General features: G+C 44.8%; 1 long non-coding RNA gene across 1 annotated transcript in view; it reads right to left on the minus strand.

The window, feature by feature from the left end:
• The window catches only part of LOC147748106 (uncharacterized), a 261,843-nt gene that overhangs the window by 147,759 nt on the left and 89,370 nt on the right, over positions 1–24,714 (minus strand). The window contains exon 2 of the long non-coding RNA XR_015308646.1: positions 15,293–15,355. This is a non-coding gene — a long non-coding RNA (uncharacterized LOC147748106). The remainder of the gene's footprint in view (positions 1–15,292; positions 15,356–24,714) is intronic.

A 24,714-nucleotide genomic window follows, 5' to 3' on the forward strand; every position in this document is an offset into this window, starting at 1 on the left:
GCCTTTCTTCCCAGCTCCCCTTATCACAGGGGATGCCCAGATGGCCTATCAAATATCCAACGCCCATGGAACCACCCCGTATGAAGAAATTAAACAAATTATACTAGACCACTTGAGAATGGACGGTGAGTCATACAGGGTAAAATATAGAAGAGAGAGGGGAACCCCCAATGATACACCAAAGACATCATATTTCAAACTCAAAATGGCTGCTGAGAAATGGCTGAAACCAAAGGAGAATAGTAAGGAAGAAATAATGGAGTTAATATATTTAGAACAATATGTAGAGTCCTTCCAATGGCCACTCAAAGATGGCTAAGGCAACATCCTCGCCTTACAGCACAAAAAGCCGTAGAAATGGCCACCACCTTCTCCCGAGCCAAACTATGTGTATATACTTGGGAAACTGACAAACCACATTGAAATAATTCAACAAGAAGGGGAGGGAAGACAGAAAAGGCTACGAGACCTGAAGTCCCCTTACAAAAAGTGCCTCAATGCTATGAATGCGGTGACTGGGGCCCCACAGCATATTGAGTTGTTCAAAAAAAACAAGAAGGTGAACGAATGGATGGTCGCCATGCCCCCTGTCTATTTTATATACCCAGGAATTGGGACCCTACTTTTATGTAAGTCTTCAGATCAATGACGAGTGGGTTTTAGCCCTATTAGATCCAGGTTGTAAGCAGTCGGTGGTCAAGGAGGATTTGGTCCATTCATCACAAATACTTCCTGGGAGAGCTGTAAGCATTAAGTGCGTCCATGGTGACATAAAAACCTAACTAGTTGCCAACCTTACTGTCAAAACCCTGAAAGATCAAAAGATGGGAGATCGAGATTTGGGTTTTACGAACTCTCCTGCAGGATCTCATATTGGGTTCTGATAACCCTGAATTCCTTGAGATGTTTCTTGACAATTTAGCTCTCCCAACAAAATTAACCCTAGCGAACCTTCTCCTAAGAACACAATCCTTACACCAGAACCTTGGGAAACAGATGGAAATTTCCGATTCTCTTAAAGTAATGATTCTACCCTACAATATGCATGGCAGGAGTCAAGGCGCAACGCATACAATCCCTCACCTACTGTTCCCCAGTTTGTCATAAAAAAGGGCTTATTGTATAGAATAGGCAAGACCACAGATCGCCCACAATTATTAGTCCTTAAAGAATTCAATGAAAAAATTATGCTCTTTGGGCATTCTCATCTGTCAGCAGGTCACACCGGAACTAAAAACTACTCAGGCCACTATACGCCATTTCTACTGGCGGGGAATTTATGTAACCATTACAAATATTGTCAGGAATGTGAAGTGTGCCAAAAAAAGAATCCTTATAGACCTCCCCCATTACCTCTACAGACTCTCCCCATCATTGGGGCTCCGTTCGAAAGAATGGGTATGGATTTACTAGGACCCCTTCCAAAATCTGCAAAAGGAAATCAGTATGCATTGGAAAATATGGATTATTCCACCAGATACCCAGAAGCCATTCCGCTATGGTCCACCAAAGCCAAAGTGATTGCACAACATTTAATAGAATTATCCTCACAGAATAAGTGAACCCTTTCGTTTCCCAATTAATGAAACAAGTTTGCCAAATATTGAACCTTACACACCTCAAAACTTCTGTCGATCATCCACAGACCAACAGACTGGTTGAAAGATATACTGGGTCTTTAAAATTAACATTAAAGAAAATTTTAACCAGGGAAGCAAACAATTGGGACCAACTTCTTCCATTGGCTCTCTTTGTAATCAGAGGAAAATCCCAAAGTAGTTTAGGCGGCACTTCCTTTGAGCTACTGTAGGGGAAACAATCCTAAAGTCTACTAGAAATGACTAGAGGTATGGGAAAAGAATACAGGAGAAGTGGCGGAATGGCTACTGTAATACGCTGACCAGTTAAAACAAGAATAAGAAAACGCAGAGAGCTGGTTCATGTAGAAAAGAGTCAGTTTGAACAAAAAGCAGTGTATGACAGAGGGAAAAAGCGGTGTAGTTACAAGGTAGATGACTTAGTAGTAGTACTGCTTCCCCTATCCACGAACAAGATTAAATCATTGTGGACAAGACCCTATGAAATCACCGCTAAAATAGGCACGGTCAATTACCATTTACAAATCACCCCTTGGAAACAACAAAACTTACACATAAACTTGCTTAAAAAATGGAAAGGTCCTATCCCAAAAAGAATAAATATGATTCATGAAGTAACCCCAGATCAGAGTACCCTTGACTGTCTTCCTAATAATAAAGAACTCACCGAAACTCAAAGGGTGGAACTTATGTCAGTCCTTCAGCCCTTTTCACCCTTCTTTTCAGATACCCTGGGAAGAACCCATTTAGCTAAACATGCTATTCTAACCCAACCCGAGGCAATAGTAAGACAAAAACCCTATTGGATGCCGGCTGCCCGTAGAGAAGCTATTCGTTGGGAAGTCCAATTGATGCTGCAACTGGGAGTCACAGTTCCCTCTCAGAGTAAGTGGTCCTCCCCATTGTGATTGAACCCAAACCTGATGAGACAATTTAGTTTTGCATTGACTTCAGAGCCGTTAACAGTTATCCAAATTCAATGTTTACCCTCTTTCTCGGGGTGGATGAATTCATAGAACAGTTAAGTGAGGCCAAATTTATTACAAAGCTGGACCTCAATAAGGGTTATTGGCAGGTGGCTATTAAAAAATCTGACTCTGCCACTCCAGAAGGGTTATTTCATTTTACCCGTTTGTCCTTTGGGCTCAATAGAGCCCCAGCAACTTTTCAAAGACTTATGAATAAGGTCCTCTATAACCACCAGACTTACTCTTCAGACTATATAGACATATTCATCTATGGAAATTCTTGGGAACAACATCTAGTTCATTGCAAAAATATATTGCAAGAACTAAATGAGGCTGACTTACACATTAATGTAAAAAAATACCAAGAAGAATATTCATGCATCAAATACCTGGAAACATATTAGAAAACGGCTTCATAGAACCTCAGGAGGAAAAAGAACGTGCCATCAAAAACGCACACCGCGGAGATCTGGTGCCTGCACCTGCTATACACCATTTTCTCCCAGACGTCGCATTCTTCACGGAAACTTGGAAGAACCCCACCTCAGCCCTGGACATCGCAACTGACATCCCAGATTGCTACAAAAACATCCACAAGGACTGCGTCAACCAATCTGGAGAAGGCATGGCAATTGTACACAAAGACACCCTCGCCTTCCAACCTGCTCAGACGACCACTCACCCGACATGGAGCACCTCCACTTTCAGACCAACCAAAAGACCACCCTCCCATGACACCCTTCTCTACAGACCTCCCGGACCTCACCATCCCTTCAGCAAAGCCATAGCCGACTTCAGTGCTCACCACGCTCTCGTCTCAATGGACTACATCCTCCACGGCTACCTCAATTTCCACCTGGACCACCTTGACGACTGCACCACCACAACCCTACTGGAGAACCTCGCCACCATCAGACTCAAACAACTGGTCACAACGCCAACCCACTCAGCAGGACACATGCTAGACCCCATCTTCCACACAAGACCCAACATCTCCGTCAGCCACACCTCCGAGCCACACTGGACTGACCACCACTGCGTCCTCTTATCCTTCATCAAACCCACTGTACGCCACCACGCCCACTGCGATCCTTGCAGAAGCTGGAACAGGGTCACCGAAGACCAGCTCACCACTGCCCTCAGCAAAACACCAACACCCACGGAGGACAACAACAACTCAGCACGCAACCTCCACTGCTGGAGCTCCATCAGCGCCACCACACTGGCTCCCCTCAGGGAACCTTCAGGAAAGCAGCCTCTAAGAAAGACAGCTGGATCTCCCCTGCCCTCTAAGAGTCCATGCGCACCTGCCGACGGATCGAGAAAAGATGGAGGAGCAGCAAGATCATGTCATACCACATAGCCTTCAAAACTGCTGTCACCGCACACCACTACCTCATCAGAACAAGAATAAAAGCAGACACCCAGGAATGCATCAACACCAAAGTGCACAACAGCAATGAACTCTTTGCCATGGTCAAAGAATTTGCCAAACCCAGCACAGAGACAGCAGACATTCCCCTCTCTCAAGACCTCATCAACAACCTCGCCACCTTCCACCACAAGATCAAGGAGATCTATGACAGTTTCACAACCCAAGACCCACCCACCACACACAATGGCTCCAGACCCCAGTAGACCTTCCTCAACTAGACCACCCTCACTTCCGACGACACACTTAAAATCATGAAGAGCATCCACTTCGGAGCCCCATCAGAACCCCAGACCCTCACATCTTCAACAAAGCTGGCACCTCAATAGCACCCGAACTCTGCCGCACCATCAGCTGCTCCATCGAGTCAGCCACGTTCCCAGAAGACTGGAAGGAAGCAGAGATCAACCCCCTCCTGAAAAAAAAAACGCGCCGATGCAACAGACCTCAAGACATACAGACCCATCTCTGTGCTCTCCTTCCCAGCCAAATTCATCGAGAAAGCTATCAATGCCCAGCTCTCAGAGTTAATCGAAACAAACCACATCCTGGACCTCTCCCAATCGAGCTTCAGAAGCAACGGCAGCACCAAGAACGCTATTCTTGCCACTACAGAAGACATCCACACCATCGTTGACCAAGGGAAAACCACTGCCCTCATCCTCCTGGACCTCTCAGCTGCCTTCGACACAGTCCCTCCCATAGCCTCTGTGTCAGACTCCACGACGCCGGCATCCACCACAAAGCCCTAGAATGGATCCCTCCTTCCTTACCGGCTGAACACAGAGTCAGAATTCCACCATTCAAATCACAATCCAAGGTGATCAGCTGCGGAATGCCTCAGGGATCCTCCCTGAGCCCCACCCTCTTCAATATCTACATGGCCCCGCTTGCAACCATTGTCAGAAGCCACAGACTAAACATAGTCTCCTACGCCGGCAACACTCAGCTGATCCTCTCCCTCACAGACAAGCCCACAGCTGCCAAAAGCAATTTCCACAACGGGATGAAGGCAGTCACCACCAAGATGAAGGACAGCTGCCTCAAGCACAACTCAGACAAGACTGGAGTCCTCATCTAGGGTTTCACCCCTCCGCCTGGGAAAACTCCTGGTGGTCCGCAGCTCTCGGAACCATCCCGCGCCCACAGACTATGCACAAAATCTCGGCAACATCCTAGACTCAACGCCCTCAATGAACAGCCAAATCAAAGCATTCTCCTACTTCCACGCGCTCCGCCTGCTTCGTAAGATCACCGAGTGGATCCCCACCGAGTCCAGGAAAATGGTCATCCATGCGCTCGTCAGCAGCAGACTCTACTATGGCAACAAACTCTATGCCGGCACCACCCAGAAACTCCAATAGACACTGCAGAGATCCAAAACGCCTCAGCTGACTCTTTCTGAACATCCCACGGTGCAGCCTCCTCATGCACGCCTGCAAAGCTATCCACAATACCGAACCTGCATACATCAACCACCGCCTCTCCTTCTACACTCGCACCAGACAGTTCCACTCTGCCCAACTTGCCCTGGCCACAATTCCACATATCCACAAGACCACGGCTGGATGAAGATCCTTCTACCTCGCTGCAAAGACCTAGAACTCCGTGCTTTGTCACCTCAGGCAATCAACATCACTGCCACAATTCAGCAAGGACCTGGCTCTTCGACTCAATTGAAAATCCAGTCCCTCCTCGCTCAGCGCTTTGAGACCCTGAGGGGTGAGTAGTTGCGCTTTACAAGAGCCCTGATTTCCCACACCAGGAAGGAAGGAAGTTCGAGCCTTTCTGGGCCTCCTTGGCTACTACCGACATTTCATTTCCCACTATTCCACCACATCGGTCCCATTAACTGATTTGCTAAAGAAAGACACCCTCACTCAGAAGTTGAAAAATCCTACAGATCGCGTTAAAAAGGCCTTCCAACAGCTTAACCAAGTTATCACTTCTAGTCCAGTCTTAGCATCCCCAAACTTTAATGACATATTCATTTTACAAACAGTTGCCTCTGAAATAGAGATAGGTGTTGAGCTATCCAAGGTCAACAAAGAGGTAAAGAAAGCACCCGTCCAATTCATTAGTCAGAAACTTTTACCTCGGGAACAGCAATATCCAATAATTGAAAAACAATGTCTAGCCATTAAGTGGGCAGTTGATAAGCTAAAATACTGTCGACGACACGCAGATTATGGCTTCCATCTCCCAATCTGTGAGCCAAACCGCATACAATTTAAAAAACTGTATGGAGGCGGTCGCCGGATGGATGCTTAAGAACTTCCTTAAGTTAAATGGCGAGAAAACGGAGGTCCTTGTTTTCGGAGGCAAAAGTGAGATCTGGTCTATGGATTGGTGGCCGTCTGTCCTCGGGGCCTGTCCTACGCCCACATTTTCTGCCCGTAACCTTGGGATCATATTGGACACCTCTCTTTCCTTGGATAAACAGGTCAGTAGGACGGTGTCCACTTGCTGTAATGCCCTGAGGATTTTAAGGAAGATCTCTCACTACCTTTCCCCTGAGGCACGCAAACAGGCAGTGGCGGCTGGTGGATTTTAAAAGTGGTAGGGCGAAATGTAGTCCCCTAATGTAAGAAGCGAGCGAGCGAAGCGAGCGAGCCCGAACTCCATAAGGAGGGTTCGGGGGGAATTCCCCCCGCAAGAAAATTTTGAAAAAAATGGATTTAAATGTTGGGTTTTACACCACATATTTACTGCAAATTTCAGAAAAAATAGGGATCCAAATGTAGCATCGTGAAGCTACAGAAGATGGTAAACAGGGAAATCCTTGTTTTAAGAGCACTGTTTTCAAGTGTTTCCTAGACCGAATAAAATTACCTACGTGGGACAAGTCATCTGGGAGAGAGTTCCATAGGACAGGAACTTGTACCGAAAAGCTACTGGCTACCCTTACTTGTCTTTACCAAAAAGATTAGGGATATATTTCTCGACTCTCCTGTCCACAAAGCAAGGAGCCATGCCATTAAGGACCTTAATGCGGATACAGCAGGTCTTAAACTGGATCCTGTGTCTGGCTGGTGGCGAATGCAGGGACATCAATAAGGCAGTGACATATGTGATTAGTGAGTTTAGATATCAGACATACACTTATAGACAACAGAGTCACAAAGTCCTGATGTACATGCAAAAGCTCAGCTTTACAGCATCTTAAGCTCCACACTAGGTATAGTTTTCTGCGAGAAATTTCGAAGTTGCAAGATGAAATGTTTGGCAATTCTCAAATCTATTAAAAATAAAACCTAGACACCATGCAGCACAACAAACCAGAACATAGCACCCAGCAAAGCATATGAACACATCACAGCTCAATACAATATAACAACTCAAGGCATACCGCTGCATCGCATCATAGCTCACTGCAACCCATCACAACATCAGAACTCAAGGCAACTTGTAACATCATAAGACACATCACACCACCAGAGAGCAGCTCGTCACAGTATCAGGATGTACTGTTTCAGGCTCCATTCTTTTTTTATAAGAATCACAATCATAGTGAGTACTGTACAACAAAACTCACTAGTAAATCAGCATGTTCAGGTAATGCAAAGCAAAACTCAGACTCAATAGTAACATCAAAATATTATTATTTAGTGCACAAAAGTATTTATTTGGAACGCTTCCACACTACTAAAAATGTAGCAAAACAGCTCATCAAACTTGAAAGCCATTCTCACAAAGGTTGACTGGTAACCCCTCAGCTGATTATTGCTCTACTTGTGTGCAATCTGGTACTAATGTGGTCAAACCTCTGCCCAGTATTAACATGTGCAAGAAAAGACAACAGTATGAAGTAATACTATCAGACAATGTGCCACATTAAGCCACATAATTTGCCTTTTCTTGGCATATAGTTTAGTCAACCCAGCCGCATTATTTAGCCCTCCCTTGTCGCATAATTCCGGGGCCCTTAAATTTAGCCGATTAAGGTGGGAATACCATGCTCTATGTCCCAAAAAAACATTGCTAATTGTGTGCAGTTCTCAATTGTTACCTCCTAGTCCTTTCTTAGGCACACTGTTGAAGGAAATTGTACACATGTTAATACAATTCATGTTCAATTTTCCTTCATAGTTTTATCCTGGATCGGTTCGCAGAGAAAGCAGATTACAGGCTGTTCAAACAGAAATCACCAGCTGAGACAGCAGCATTTGACATCAAACCCCCTAGCTCCATGGGCAATAACCTAACAAGGGATCAATCAGAAAAGAAGCATCAGAAATCTTTCTCATAATCTCATTGACATAACCTCGAAGTATGGTTTGATATTGCATTGGATTCTTGTTCTGCAGAGACAGCCTTGCAGGTGGCAGGTTTTCTTCTGATTTATTTCATGTCTTGATGGATGGCCACATGCCTTTGTGGTCTAAGAGGTTATTGCGTTCATGAGGCTGTCACGTTTGATTGATCTATTCAAATGTGGGCCAAACCAGGGGTTAAAAGTGGGTGGCGGCCTCCTTAGAACCATTTTGGGCACCGAAACCTATGTGTGTTCCACATTAATCACTGGTCTTTGCTCTTCTAGGTCTCAGTAAGAAAACAAAAGTGAGATTACGGAAATCTCACACACAAAGGAGATCAGTGCCAGCACGTGCAGTGACTGCCGGAAGCAAACAACATGCGTCATTACTTTATTCACCTTCACACCACATGTCAGGGAAACAAACTTTCAGAGTCTCGTTGTGGTCACGTAATGAACAACATAGGGGTTCAGTCGAGCAGATAATGCAATGTGATGCAGTGGTTGCTTAACCTACAGATCTAATATTCCCTATTTCTTTTAATACTACATTACTACATTCAGCATTTAAAATAGACTTAGGGTCAAACTTCACATCTCTGGTTGCAAACTGCAGGCCCAATATCTGGATTATCTGAGAGGAAAACTTTGCCTTTCATCTGTCAAAAGTCGATAAAGCATCATAGACCCATCTGAAATAAGTAGCAATCTCTGAAGTTCTAAGAGACAATTTTTTAAATGACATGAAGAGTCCCAATGAAGGATGGTAGGAGCACTGTATGCTCTGTAAGCCAACACATTACACATATAAAACCTAAAATAAGAGAACAGCCCATATTGAAAACAGTAAAAGCATAATAACCATATTATTTATCCTAGACAGATGAACGCTGAAAGCCACCCATCCTCATCACCACTCCCAGAATTGGTTTGCAGAATGTTGTAAATCTGAACCCTACTGTACCTTTAAAAAATCTGATTGCTTTGTCTTCACCTGTGCCTCATTTCTATTAAAGTAACTATTTTCTGTGTAAAGCACTCTATCACTGAGCAATGGGTTTCAATGGAGCTATATAAAAACCACTACAATGATTGCCAAACAACTGAGTTGGAAAAATAAATAAGTAAACATGCTTTTTTTTTTTAAATCATGCATGCGATTCAATGAGCTTTACCTCAAAGAACTTGTGTTTTAATGTGCTGTGACTTATTCTTGGTTTTCTATTTCTAAGAAACACTAAAGAAAAAAGTGCTTTGTTTAGCTGTGTCGAAGGGCTGCTGCACAACATTGCAAACCAGCGTCTATGGGGCCTACAAACGCGAAACCACAGTAAATTGCACAGATCAAAGGGGACTTTAACCCGGGCTGGAAATGTGTACAGTACAGGGCAAGTACACATGGAATGCGAGGATAAAAAGGCATAAGACCCATTATTTAGGCTTTGGCCTATTGTAGCTCGTATTAAGTCTCCACCAATAACCCTGTGTGTTCTTTGTGTGCTTATGCAATAAAAATGTCACAACATCACAAAGATTCTCTGGCCAGTAAAGGCAAGCAACTATTACTTGTTGCTTTACAGGTTTTTGTTTAGTTTTTTTGCAGTTTTATATGGCCTGATATCAACCTGAAAGTATTGTCGCTTTAAATGAACACCAGCTATTACAGAACACCACATTCATTTTTGTAGCCACAGGGAGATTAAGTAATGTGCCCAGACTCACAAGATCTTGATATTGCGCCTAAAATAAACATGTGAAAAGCAGGTCTACTGTATGGGATTACAACTCCAAATGTATGAAAATGACCCCCGTTCAAGCCGAATCAGATATGACCTGCAGATAAAACTCCTCCTTTCTGAAAATCAAACAGGCATGGGCCCAGGGCACACACTCATCTTTTTCCTCACTCATCCTAAAGCTACAAGCAAAGAGGTGTATTTATGACAATGTCACTAATGTATTTATGACATTCATAGACAGGGTACGTATCTTCCTATTTCATTGACATTTCTGAAACCAGCTCAGAACGCATCGCTCACCTCCCCCGCAGCCCCCCTCCCCTTCCCCTACCCAATGAACGTCAACAACAACTCTCTTACAGCCCTGGTGCCCATTCCTGTATCTATAAGCCATTGCACAGAGGCATTCGCCAATAATCTAATACTAGACTGTCTCATGGACAAATAAACTGACAGCCACCACAAAACGAAGTCTTACTGTATAGGAGACAGCCCCTCACTCTCACAGTAAAACCCACCAACGACAGTAATAACATAACGTCACATGCGTGATGTCACGTAAGACGCAGTGTACTGTATCAGTGATGTTCTGACAGCACACAATGCCATCTCTTGCACCACGGACACTAGCTCCCTGGGCATCTCTTGACCTGCGTCTCGAGCACTAACCCTACCTGGATGCTCGCGCCTCAGACTGTCTGTCACTTTGTCTTTCTGCATCTGTTTCCCTCCTCCCCCTTTTACTCCACCTGTTTCACTCCAGCCATCTGTGCCTCTCTTGTCCCATCCCTGTCTGTTCTTCTGTTGTCCACCCCTCTCCCCTGCCCCCTTTATCTACTTGCATTTATTTCTGTGCCATTACAGCTACGTTTCCTCAGCTAATGGGCATGCCTGTGCGCAAGTCTGCTCCTGAAGCTGCATTATGACGTCTTGAGCCAGACCGTGAAAATTTGCACTGGTGCAAGACATGTGCAAAAGCTTTAAGCACTTTTTTTTCTTGTTGCATCTTTAGGAGCAGACCAGACTGGGGGCCGGGTTGCAAGAATTGCCCCATGACCGAACAATTTTGCACCAGTGGCGGGCAATCTTGCCCCAGGGTTTGGACTGACCGAGTCAAAAAATGTAACTTCACTTGGTGCAGCTTTCGCACAGATCGGTCCCTGCAAACACAATTTTGAACTGGTCAGTAAACATCTGTGTAAATTGCAGCCTCAGCAGTACAAACGATTGATTTGAAGCAGGTCTCTTACCTTACCGTACGGTACAGAACTCAACAACGACTCAACTGGGCCCCGACCGACTCCTGCCTGTAGCCCTGCCCTGCCCACGCGTCCCGATCCGAGTAGTGAGTGACTGACTGACTGCTCACGTATGCGTCACACTGAGGGGGGCTGGCAATAAAATCATGTCCAGGGCCATCATTGGTAGCGCTTTCGCGTGCTACCAGATTGACGGCCCTGGGACCCACTGTCACCCGCATCGGCAAGGCCGGCGTCACGTCACGTCACCACCACTAAGGCAGCACCACCAAGCTAGGTGGTGGGGTGCGTGCGCACAGACAATGTTTAGTGCTCCTTCCCCGCCTTAGTTACTGCCTGCGGCCTGGCCCCTGCGCGAGCGCGACATGAGTGCTGTGCGCACTGCGCAGCGCTTTTCCCATGATTATTTTATTCACGCAACTGCGGGGCGGGGGGCCCCCCTGAGCGCGAGGCCCTGGGCAGCTGCCCATACCGCCCATGGCTAGGACCGGCCCTGCATGGGCCATTAGAACAGGTCCTGAGCCCTTGCCAACCCTACAACAACTCTGGCAATGTGTGAACCTCAACCTGATCCCACACACCAGAGTTAATAAAAATCGATTCCTTGAGCATTGTTGTGAAGGGCAGCCTTCTGCCAGTAAAACTGAAGCTTGAAGACAGTAAAACTGAAGCTTAGTAAACCACAGGCGGCAATGCAGTAGCCCTACTTCTCACCCTTCCTGGGGCATGTGGTTCGATCGCAAGGCTCAGAAATGCGGTATGTTAATTAGCAGCAGGCCCTGAAGTAAGTGAAAGAGAGCAAGAAGGGTGTGTTGACAGGAAACACATCGAGGCACACAGGAGGAGAGTATAAAAAGAAAGTTTATGCTGATGTCCCGTTCCAAGAGAGGTGTAGGAGGAGGGACCCAATTACATATGCTTATAGTTAGGGCAGGTTTGTGCAGGCATAAGTTAACCCCAGTAGTCTGCCTACCTATTGTTTCTGCAGCCCAAATGTAACGGGTGACTGTGGCTCGGAGGAAGGCATGAGGAGGCTGGAATGCCCGAGCTGAATGGAGGTTTTGAACATGAACCCCAGCTCTGACAGGAATATGCATCCAGACATCACGTGCGTCCTGGGCATTGTAACTGGTTCTAATCTATTGTACAGCGCTCTGACACCTTAGGGTAATGTAATGCTTTATAAAAATGCACTTAATAAAAAACAATTGTGGGGAACGAGGCTTTGATGTTTTACTCCATGCCAAAGGCACGCAGCTGATTTGAGCCGTACAAGCTGCTAATGACCAACCTACTTCAAAGTCTTGCTTTTCACTCATAATAACCTGCCCTCGACCAGCAACATTCTCTCAACCCTCATTATTTGCGTGCGCTAGTTTTGTAAACTGGGAGAGGTTTGTCTTGTGAGCATGGAAGCCATACTCACAACAGCGAGGTGCTGCTCCCAGGCCTGAAAGCCCCCAGCGCCATGGCAGTAAGCCTGTCATGGGCTGCTGCATTCTTTTTTAGTGCACCCCTCATTAACTTCAATCTCTTCACTGCAAACGGTTAAAAGCCACTCACCACGAAGAAGCTCTCGCTGCATCTAATGCCGGAAAGGGGCTCCAGTTTTGGGAATACTTCCCCTCACCGTCCCACAAGTACATGGGAAGAAGAGACACAGCAGATCTCTCTCTGGCGCCGTTTTTTGTCCTCCTCAGCAGCGGCAGTAGCCACAGTAATTCTACCAACGAACCACGGACGCAAAATCTGCACAGCGCCACTTTGAGGTACAGGCACCATCTAAGCACAACTTTCACAGTCCACAGCCAGCAGCAATAACTTGAAATGAGCCCTGGCCCGCGCTCCCACAGGCAGTAGGAGGGAACTGACAGACACCGTCATTTGATTGGTCACTGTCAGGGCAGGGTGGGGTTAACAGTACAGTGAGGCTTGCTCAGTTATGATTGATGGGTAGCCCTGGTTCTGCGGAGCTGAAGCCGACAGCGCCCAGGGCTAGCTTTATTGGCGGGGGAGGAGTTTAGCAAAGACTTCAATGGCTTTGCCGAGCTGTTGACGTCACAACCCTCGGGGCTGTGAGCTCCTCAGCCGGCAAATCTGTGTCCCTGGCGCATGCTCAGAGTGCATGATTTGTGCCTTCCGTAAACCTGACTTGCGAACGCTGCCTGAATTCAGACAGCCCGAGTCAGTTTACTAGCACTTTCTTTGGCATAAAATTGTTTTCAACCGTAAATGTAGTAACATTTGTGCAATAAAATAAAAGCACAAAAAGGGGGCAGAAAAAGGACGAGGGCGTAGCCCCTCCGCCCATATAAAGGAACCGCCACTGCAAACAGGTAGCAATAGCGGTCATTGCCTCCAGACTGGACTATTGCAATGCCCTATACCTTGGCATTAGCAGTGGTCTCATTCAGCGCCCACAGACCGTGCAGAATGAGGCTGCCCGGTTTGTTGTAGGTGCTCCTAAACGTTCCTCGGGCACTACCATCAGAAAAGACCTGCATTGGCTCCCCATGCAGGCAAGGATCAACTTTAAGGCTCTATGCCTTACTCATCGTGCCCTTAATGAATCTGGACCGGAGGCTATTCGTGCCCTGGTGGCCCACTATGTCCCTGGGAGAGCACTCCGCTCTTCCAACAAAAACCTGCTTGTGGTTCCTCGTATATCCAAGGTCCGGTGGGGAGGAAGGTCTTTTCGCTTCCTTGCGCCTAGACTTTGGAATACGCTCCCTAGTGATCTCAAGTTGATCTCCTCTCACCTTCAGTTCCGCAAGGCACTTAAGACTTGGCTATTCCTAGCAGCTTATCTCTAAGTTCCCCCCCTGGTTGATATCTGAGCTCTCTGGTTACCATCTTCAGCGCCTTGATGCCTATGGGTTTAGTTGCGCTTTTGTATACAAATTGCCATTAATAATAATAATAATAAGGAGGGGAGGCCTTTCATCATATATACGGATCATGCATCTCTGACCTGGATGAGCCGGAATAATAACAATACTCCAAAAGTGTTGCGTTGGTTTCTCTCGTTACAGCCTTATAGGTTTGAGGTTCATCACTGGAAAGACAAAGACCAGGGTACTGCGGACCTCTTGTCCAAGTTTCCTCTATTCCCCGATCGGGAAAGTCCTGGGGTTGGGGGGATGTCAGGCGGAGAGGGAGAATGACGCTTCCATAGAGAATTCCAAGGTGGAAGTCCCGTGGCATGTTCCAGGACGAGTTGCGACCAATTTTCAACCATCTAACTTTCTTTCACAGAACGGACAGAAAGGTCAGGTATCTGGTGTTGAGATACCCGGAAACGCCACCATTATTGAATTCCCTTAGGAACAGGAAAGAGGCTATGAGGAAGTTGGAGGATGTGATTTCTTCAAAACTCAGATGACTCAGGAGCAGACGTCAGGCGCCAAGGGGACTGTGAAGAAGGTGGAAGCGGGAGAAGATTATATCAAAGCAGCTGAGGGGGAAAATGATAGAGGTAACCCGAAGATGCAAGAGGAGTACGAGACTTGCAGAGGTAGAAGAGTGGCATCGAAACCAGAGGGCCACTAGACTCACACCATGTCCCACCTCACTTTTGGTGGAGCGTGGCTTCACCAAGTACGGGAACGTTTCCTGGGAAAGTACGGGAGGTGGGCAGATGGTACCCAAAACGCGAGGTTATAAAATAGCCGGTTGATCTGGCCACAGTAGCTATCCTAACCTACACCTATGTCTGCATAAAAGCAAGAAGAGTAATAAAAGAAAATGTTCCCCCTTACTACCGTTCACGACCTCCATTTAATACCATCATGAAAGGAAGGTTATTAGAGAGTATTCTTACCGAACACCAGTGAGGAAGGAGGCGGATGATTTCAAGATAGAGTACCCATTTGGGATGTAGAAGTATTTTTCCTATTCTGTTATCCGGTCTAAGTATTCCTTGACATGAGATTCACACTGGGTGTTGGTGATGGTGCTGTAAGGGAATCTCAGTCATTAACCTGCAACCCTTATCCTAGGAAGAGAAACTTTTGGAGAAAATCTCTAAACCAGTCCACTTACCTGCGGTCTCTAATTTTCTTCCGAGGGTGCTTAGCAATCCGGTGATCCAGGTCTCCATATCACCTATAAGGAAAAGAAGAAGAAATTAAGGAAGGACCGTATAGACAGGGATTATTCTATCACTTAAACTATCACTAAACCAACAAAGTCAACCGTAACACTCTTGTCCTCAAATTAACCCCGCCTCATTACAATGACTGTGTGGGATTGAGGTTCCATTGACAGTATGGACCGATGGGTAAGAAGTAAGTTGGTTAGTGCTGCCTCCATAGGCTAAGAATTGTAGGGTGTAGGGATTCACTAGGTCATCTAGTGATAGGAGATGACCTTCTTAGAATAGAGCGCCAACCAGCAGCTTCCCAGGGTCTGAGATCAGGGTGTGTCCAATGAGGTGAGCTGTCAGCCAGATACAATAGCGGAACACCAAGGGCGCGTGGGGCAGACTCAGCTGTAATACGTAAAGACTTTTAAAGTAACAATGGGCTGTACACATACGCTGTGAGTTAGTAGGAGACAGCTTTAAGGGGGGGAAGGTATGCAATTTTTGGGAGTCTGCATTGCTGTGTCATATAGCTGGTTTTCAAATAACCACCTGCACACCCACTGCAATTGAGCGACCAAGTAGTACTGTTTGAAATTTGGACCCCCCCCCCCCATACCTGCCCCGGTCGGTCTCCAGTATTAGTTTTGCCAGTGCCACTCTGCTGCGACCAGTGTGCCAAATCAGTACGACCAGGATGGGGTTTATTGTGCAAAGAAATCTAGCAGGTATAAATAATGGGAGGTTACTGAAATAATACAGCAGTTCGGAAAAGACAGCCATTTTAGAGAGGGCTGTATGCCCAACCATGGACAGCGGACGTGTCGCCCAGAAGGACATCTGGTTTCTGATTGCTGCCATCCCTCTGGTGCTGTTTCCGTCAAAGAGGTCTAGTTCATGGTGATAGACGTTTATGCCTAAGTAGCAAAATGTGCCTCCTTGCCACTTCAGAGTTTCATCCATTTTAGTCAGATGCCCCTCAGGTATATGAGGAAGGAAAGGAATCCGGTATGATTTCCACCAACATCCCCTTAGGCCAGACACCATGCAAAGTGGCAGATAATAGAAGCAATGTTGGCGGGTACTGCACCTACATCTCTTAGGTAACCAATATATTGTCTGCTTGAAGTGACACCAAGTGGGTACATTATCTCAGCATGAAGCCCCAATTTTTCCATCTCGACATAGGAAGATCGCAAGAGTTTCGATTGCAAGGGCAAATGAAAGAGGTGAGAGCTGACAGCCCTGTCTTGTACCTCTGTGCAATGAGATGGCCTCCTTAGTGAGTTTACCCGTTTTAGAGCATGATATTGGGGCTGTATAGAGTAATTTGATCAGGTTAAGCATATACTTACGAAAGCCATACCACGTCAATATTGCAAAAAGGCACTCCCAATCTAGCGAGTCAAACGCCCTTTCAATGTTTAAAACCATACCTGCTGCACAGGACAAGTGGGTGGGGCACTTTCTTGATATTGAATACGCGCTTCAGAGTCAAGCAAGTGCTCCTCCCAGGTATAACATAGTTTTGGACGGCGTGTATCAGCTAGGGGAGTGCGACAGTAGTTGGTTGGCCAGAACATTTTGTACTACGTATTGCGGATGGACGATAGGTGCCAGTTCAACAATGTCTTTACCAGGCTTGGGTATGGAAATGAGCAGTTCATCACAAATGGATGGAGGAAGGCCGCAACCCTCGATTGCTGATTTCTACATACTTTCTAGGCACAGGATCAATAAAGTAGTGTATGTCTTATAGAATTAGATCAGCAGTGTGTCTGGACCAGGGGTCTTGCAGATGCGAGGGGCGCAGTGCTTCGCCAATCTCTGCAGTGTTTGTTGGCACTTCCGACACTAAATGTTGATTGTGTATGATTTGCATATTTGTTAGAAACTCACAAATGACACTAGGCTAGCAGTCCTACAGGGAGGTGTATAGAGTGGTGTAGAACAATGTGAAGGTTAAATGAATCTCAGCCTGGATGCATACTATATTCTTTTAGGCAGTGCATACACTCGTCATTGGAGGGTGTGATAGTTCTTTTTTTAATAACTAATCCAGTAAGGTGCCCGATGTATCTGCTTTGGCATGTGACTTTGCAGCATACTTGGCGAAGCTGAACCTCTAAGGTGTTCTAGTAGTGCGTTCTTTGGCACGCGCTTCAGTGATCATGGTTAAGTGTTGTTTATTTGCAGCTGCACACAACTCAAAATGTGGGAGGAAGTTTTCCAACTTATTGATTTCCATGTCTAGTGCCCTCTTCACACCGACCACTGCATGTATGCAGTGGCCTTTAATAATGATCTTGATAGCCTCACATTCAATTGCTATGGTTGAGGCAATGTCCTTGTTGTATTCCAAAAAGGATTCAATATTCTGGTGAAGGGCGCTCTGAAAAACCTGATCTGCCAATGGCAAGGGTTGTGAGCTCCATGTCGGGTTGGGGGTTGTATAGTGCTCAAGCGTATATACATGCCCTCAGTGTTTTGTGATCTGAAAGAACTGTGCCTAGGTAGTCCGCTTGCGTAATCGAGGCATCTAGAGACAGCGAACATACTATTATGTCTAGCCTGACATGTAATTCACACAGAATAGAGTAAAAGGAACAGACAAGAACCCCAGGGCTGGTTTGCTGTCAGATGGCTGTCAGTGCCCCATGCTCAAGTCATTGTGACAGGCGGTTCACATTTTGCATAGTTGGTGCCTGTGGAAGTGGGTTGGAATGACCTATCCATGGTGACATCCAGGACACAGTTGAAACAGACACCCATTAACCAGGGAACATCAGTCCACTGTGCCAATTTGGATGACAGGTCCACCATGAAGGCTGGCTGATTAGTATTGGGTTCACATGTACTACCCAAGACCACAGGATCACCATCAAGACTGCCCCTCAATAGTGTGTACCCGCTCTATCTACGATTGTAGCAATTACGTGAAATGGCCCATCAGCTTTGATTCGTTTTAGAGCACCTCTAGAAAAATCTGAATAATTAGTAGAGATTACCTGCCCTCTCCAACACTTCTGTAGCCACTCAACCTCTGGTTCAATAATATTGCATAGCGCCTACATTCGCCACACATACATCTAATATTACAGGTCAGCAAATTAAAGTCTCCTATTGATTGTGTTGACATTACTTTGTGATAGTGCAGTGCATATAAGCAGCACATGTACAGAGTCTAATCACAACCACCCTTACAACAAACTGACTCAAGAAAAACAAACATTGCAATACATAGAGCATAGGACAAAGGGCAAATGAGCCTTCATCCAAAGATAGTGGTAATGCAAACATAATGTAGGGCAGGGGTTGGCAAGTAAAATTATGCTGGGCCCTGCTTATTAAAGCCCATAAAGCTCGTTAATGTTTGCATAGGGTTATAGTAGGGCTAGCTGAGCATTTTAAGCATGAAGTACAGCCAGCGGATAGGTTGTACTTGTAATGTCTATTTTTGGAGTATTAGTTACATATGGTCAGGGTCAACAGCACTTTGAAGCTTGATCATGAACCAAGAGAGATGGGGTACATTTGTGGCTGTCATGCTACCTTATTTTGTCAGGGAGGGTGCTCACTACAATACCTTGCCATAAGTGTTTGTAGTGTATTCAATGGACGTCATCAGCTGTCTGGGACGTGTCGTCCGGCAGAACTGGGGTGGACACCTAGATAGTACCTTCTGCGCCCTTTCAAAGGTAAAGAAGAAGTTAATTTGTGTGGTGTCAGGACCCAGAAACTTCGCAGAAGCAGAACCGAAGTTGGCCCCAATGCCCACCCACCGGTGCCGTCGCGCTTCTCACAGAGCAACGACACCAGCAGGGGGAAACGGGAAGTGGAGAAAAGAGAAGAGACACTCATTCTTCGGCAAACACCCTCGTGCTGTTCTTGGAATCTTCTGCATTTATGTTCCTGACTGCAGAGTGGGTGCCTAATACACAGATAGGAGATAAACATAAACACAATATCCAATTGTCTACTTATATTGACTATCTTTACTTTAAGTAAATCTGCACCCTACCAGCTGTAGCAGGAGTATGAGCCTCTCTTCGATTATTGACAGTATTGTTGATATGAAGGATGCACTACCTGGGTTATTGGTGACTTCCTGCAACTGAAAGACAACAACATAAGTGGGATTCAACTACTATTTGGGTTCACTAGAAATACTGACTAATTCTAATATACCTTCTATCTCTACTGTCTAGCAGAGTATCTTTTTCTCTTGATTCTATTTTTGCCCAAAAGGGATTGTATGTCTTAATGAAGATTTTAGTTTTTCCAGTGCTTATTTATCCGCTGTGAAGGTACGCGCAAAAAGGTAATGGGGAGGGAAGAGAGGAAAGTAAGAAAAAGGTAAAGCGAAAGGGTACAGGGGATTAGCTCTAATGACAAGTAGATAGTTCTCCGCTACTGGCTCGTGAAATTTCTCAAACAAGCGCAGTTGAATGGAAAAGTCTTACTTGACTGGGAATCGTTGGCTAGAGTCCAGATGCTTGCAATGAAGTGTCGAATTTCTCGAAGGAAACGCTCTCGTACTGGCACCACTTGACTTCAGGAAACAAAGTGCCAAAGGCGAGATACCAGTGATGAGAATGAAGCAGAACTCTCACCGTCTGACCGGAATACTAGAGTGTTTCAACTGACGGTGGGGACAAGACTCTCCTCACAGGAACTGAATGCAAACTAGCTCTTGCTACACCGCCTCTACAAACTGGAACTTTGAACTGGAATAATAAATATTCCGAACTCTGAATCTCTCTTCTGAAATCCGTTCTCTCCTCACAAAGGAGAAACGGAAGAAACGTGTGAACTCTTCGCGGACTTCAGTTGAAGTGCGCAATTTGAATCGCACGCACTTCCCTCGAACACTAGACCGAACAGGTGTTTCTGAACCAGGAAATAACCACGGTTAATACAGCTGCCATGTTGAAGTGTCTAACGCCTATTGTAAGTCATACCACAAATTAACCAGGCAAGGTTTTACAATGACTCTGGTTTTCTTTGAGGGACAACATGGGTACAGACTCATGTGCTGAGGCGATCGTGTGTGTCCTGGTTTAAAAGGATGCTGTGAATGAAATCGTCTTTTTAATTGAGGGGCATGAACATTCTCTGCTGGTTCCCATGATCTATCTTCAGGACCATAACCTTTCCAATCAATTAAATAGAAAAGTTTTCCTTTGGTGAGTTTCGAATCTAGGATCCCTTTCACTACATACTCTGGGTGCCCATTGATCTCAAGGGGTTCTGGAGGTTTTGAGATCCTCACATGTGGTGCAGACTTCTTTAAAAGAGAAACATGAAAGACAGGGTGGATACCTAACTTGGGAGGCAATTTTAGTTTCACCGTGACTGGCCCTATAACTTGTTCAATAACATAAGGACCTACAAAACGGGGTTGGAATTTTCGGTTACCTTTCAAATGCAAGTTTCGAGAAGATAACCAGACCTGATCTCCCACATGGTACTCTGGTGCAGGTTTGCGATGTCTATTGCACATCTTTTATAGTTCATTTTCGCTTTAGTCAAATTGGATTCTGCAGATTTATGAAGAAGGGTCAAATCTTTCATTAAGTCCCCCACTGCCGGTACTCTTAATTCTTCCTGAGTGTGAAAAGGATTAGGATGGCGACCATAATTCAGATAAAAAGGCGAATAGCTTGTGGATGCACTTTTAGCATTGTTAAATGCAAACTCAGCCATCCATAACATTTGGGACCAATCTCCACCCCGATCGATGAGGAACAAACGAAGATAATGTTCCAACTCTTGGTTAATTCTCTCCATCTGGCCATCCGTTTCGGGATGATAACTGGTAGAATACCTTGTCTCTACTCCCAACCCATGCAAAAAAGCCTTCCAAAAATGGGACACAAACTGAGGACCAGGATTTGATACTCTCACCTTGGGAATTCCATGTGTTCTCACAATGTGTTCACTGAATAACTTTGCCAAATCTTTTGCGGAGGGTACACAAGTCAATGGAAAAAAATGGCTTATCTTTGTGAAGGTGTCTACAAAATCCAAAATGGTATTGTATCCCTGACTCAAGGGTAAATCTACAATTAAATCTATTGACCCTGTATGCCAGGGATAAGGTGGAGTCGGTAAAGGTTGTAACTCTCCCTGGGGGGGTCGGACTACTGGGTTTACTTTGGGAACACAATTCACAGGTTTGGACATATTGTTTAACATGAGAGGATACCCCAAGCCACCAAAAATAGCGTTGAACCAAATCTAGTGTCTTAGATATTCCTTTATGCCGAGCCAAAGGTTGGTCATGACACGCTTGGAGCGCTTTTTCTTGTAAGACTTTAGTAGGTAAATACAATGCTTCTTTGTAATAGGGTAATTGATTTTGTATTGTCCTTTCAGTTTCTTGAGAAGCCCAGTGTATCAGATCTTCTAAGGTTAAACAACTGCGAACTTCTTCTTGGAAATTACTCAATGAAATGGTACAAATGATCTTGGACTCTGGAATGAATGGTTGCTGCTCCACTGGATGCTCAAATTCTTCTGTATTCAACCGGGATAAAGCGTCTGCTTTTCCGTTGTTGTTTCCAGGTCGGTACGTGATGATAAAATCAAAGTCAGCGAAATACAACGACCAGCGCAGTTGTCTTGGGGTTAGAGTCTTTGCAGTTTTCAGAAATTATCCATTTTTATGATCAGAGAATACTGTAACGGTATGTTTGGCCCCTAGTAGATAATGTCTCCAATCTTCAAAAGCGTCTTTTACAGTCAAGAGTTCTTTTTAGCTATAGTATAATTGATCTCTGCTGGACTTAGTTTCCGAGAACGATAGGCCACCGGATGTAATTGTCCTGTATTTCGATGTCGCTGGGACAGGACCCCTCCAATGGCCTGATCAGAGGCATCAGCTTCTACAAAGAAGGGTTCAGTAGGGTCGGCATGTAACAAGATAGGGCCTGAAATTAAACTTTTCTTTAAACAAAGAAATGATTGTTCTGCCTCTGCTGTCCATTGGAACCTTACTCCTTTCTTTAGGAGACCAGTGATTGGAACAATCAATTGTGAAAATCCTAGAATGAAACGTCGATAAAAATGTGCAACTCCCAGGAATCTCTTTTACGTCTTTTGGAGATGGCCAACTCTCCACTGCTTGCACCTTTCCAGGATCCAAAGTAATGCCCTGTGGGGATAATAAGAATCCCAAGAATTCCACTCTGGAAGAACTGAAAACAAATTTCTCGAGTTTCACATAAAGGTTATGAGTCCGTACGCGTTCTAACACTGTTCTTTTTTTTTTTTTATCCTCATTTGCCACCTCCCCACCCATAACTTCTATCTTAGTCCACCACTGGGCTTTTTATCTCATAAGCTGGTTTAGAGCAGTGGGGCGTAGACATCACCTATTTTTGAATCCGGCCTTTCTCCGAACTGCCCTTCTTGGCCGCCTGACTCAACAAGTGTGTCTTCCTCCAGCTCTATTTTTCGTCCTGGAGAACCATATACCAGCGAGATAGGCACGGGCTTAATCATCGGAGATCAAAACAAAATTGTTCAACCAAAACATAGAAGAAAGGGTATCCAAAATCCTCGATTTCTCTTAGAATGGTCTAAAATATCAAGTTTAGCCATATACCTCATGGCTAAAATCCAATCCATTAAATTAGGACTAAGTGGTGACACCCATAACTTGCATATCTCTCTACGCGCTAGCAACATAGCATAAAAAATGAGTCTAACATTGTTATTCATATTTTTGTTTTCTAAATCATATCTTCCTGTTATAATTAAATCAGGGCTTACCTCAATGTGTTGGTTCAGAGATTTGGAAAGAGAATTACTTACATCTATCCAGAATTGCATTATTTTTGGACAGGAGACAAACATATGCAAGTCATCCACATTTGGGGCTTTACATTTTGGACACCCAACAACTCCACCGGCTTTAAATTTGGAAAGTCTGTAAGGAGACCAATATGCCCTGTGGATAGTAAACAAAAGATTTCGCCTTAGGTTTGCAGGTTTAACAATACTATAAAGCATAGACATTGTTACTTGCCATTGGTTTTCTGTCGCGATCCTTGGCAAGCTATCCATCCACAGGGTCTCTGGCAAGACAAATGGTCCATCTTCCATTTCCAATATCGCCCAATACCAAAAGGCCACTTCCTTCTTAAAGATCCCTGTCTCCAGCTTCAGCTCAAAGTCATTTTCAATTCCAATCTCTGTTTCCAAATCATTAGCCCAACTTTGGATCTGTAAATACTTGCATTTTGAAAAAAACAGTCCCCACATTTGTTGGCAAAGGCCCCATGAAATAAGTTTGCCATCCTGAAACAAATCTTTCCATCTTTGCAAAGCAGGTTCCCTTTTCAGATGTAGTGCTAATGCATCTTTTGTCCAGGATGGAGCACCAGGAGACTCCCATATTGGAGCCATATAACTAAAGTAAGGCAGTTTTAATAACTTTCTAATTTTATACCATGTCTCAGCCAAGTCCCGCAAAATCTTAAGTCTCACCTTTTAAAAAAATGTAGGATCTGCAAACTTATATAAGAAACCAAAAACATGATATCCAGACCTTTTCAACAAAATTCCAAACGTTTCTCCAATCGTGGATTTGAGTAGGGTACCCAACAGCATCCTACAGTTTTTTAAGCAGAAAGCCCATGCATGAATTTGAATATCTGGGGCCGCCAAACCTCCTTTATTAATTCTCCTCCTTAGTTTCTTCCATGAAATCCGAGAGCCCTTTGACGCCCAAATAAATGATGCTATCTCGCTCTGTAATTTAGCCAGCCATTCCTTTTTAAAGCCAAGAGGGATAGTCTCAAACAAAAATGTAATTTTTGGTACTATCACCATTTTCACAAGATTAGTTCGTCCATATATTGAAAGAGGTAGATTCATCCATCCTTTTAATGTAGCAACGACTTCTTTTTTGATCCTATCAAAGTTAGTTTTAGCTAATTCTTCAATCTTTTGTGCAATCCTGACCCCCAGATATCTCATTTCTGATGTAGTTTTTACCCCCCCCCCCCGTATTGAGATTCCAGGCCATTATTTCGGTCTTATCCTGATTTATCTGATAGCCAGAGATCTTTCCAAATTCCTTTGTTATTTTAACAAGATTCTCCAAAGAAAGCAACAAATTAGAAGAATAAATAATAATATCATCTGCGTATAATCCAAGTTTCTTTGACCAATCCATAACCACAAAAGGGGGTATCTCTTCTGAGGCTCTAATTCTGCAAGCAAGAGGCTCTATGTACAGATTGAAAAGCAAGGGCGATAAAGGACACCCTTGTCTGGTGCCCCGCATTACTTTAATGGGATGTGTGAGAGTTCCATTAACCAGAACACGCGATATTGGTGAACAGTACAAAGCAAAGAGAGATTGGGTGAATTT

The sequence above is a fragment of the Lissotriton vulgaris genome, chromosome 1_1 (genome assembly GCF_964263255.1).
Source record: "Lissotriton vulgaris chromosome 1_1, aLisVul1.2, whole genome shotgun sequence".
Taxonomy (NCBI): domain Eukaryota; kingdom Metazoa; phylum Chordata; class Amphibia; order Caudata; family Salamandridae; genus Lissotriton; species Lissotriton vulgaris.